The following is a 600-nucleotide window of genomic DNA, read 5'->3' as shown; positions in this document are numbered from 1 at the left end:
AGGGAGCAGGGAGGAGGGAGGAGGGGAGAAGGAGGAGTAAGCTGAATCTTCTTCAGGCAGGAACTGTCTAGATTGGTAGAGATGGCTAGAGGAAACCTCTTTTCACTGGGTCTATGTGCGCATTTTGTATGCAGCTAGTTTCCCACTATCTCAGTTACTTTTCTCTTGTTGCAGAGAAAAAATACCTGCCACCCAGAATTAAGGTGGGAAAGCTTTGCTCACGGTTTGTGGAGGTTTCAGTCTGTACTCAGCTGGCTCCAAGGTAGAGTGACATATGGCAGAAGGTAGCAGTTCATGGCAGTGGAAAACAGCAAAATCAGCAAGGGCAAAAGGAGAAGCAGCAGAGAGCAAGGCTCTTCACCGCCCGCCCCCCACCCCCGTATTGTAAGCAGATTACCAAGCCCTGGGCAGGTGTAGCACTCATACCCATAATCCCAGCATTGGACCATGAATCACTCAAAAACTAGAGAAACCCACCCTATGATTATACAAGTCTTTGGGGGAACATCTAGACACAAACCATAACCTCCATCTTTGGTTGCATGGTTGCACCTGCCCCTTCAATGCTGCCTTCTGTCTCTGACTTCATCAAACACAGGG

This window comes from Octodon degus, unplaced genomic scaffold (genome assembly GCF_000260255.1).
Source record: "Octodon degus isolate 3935 unplaced genomic scaffold, OctDeg1.0 scaffold00031, whole genome shotgun sequence".
Classification (NCBI taxonomy): domain Eukaryota; kingdom Metazoa; phylum Chordata; class Mammalia; order Rodentia; family Octodontidae; genus Octodon; species Octodon degus.
Note: the sequence above shows the minus strand (reverse complement) of the source record.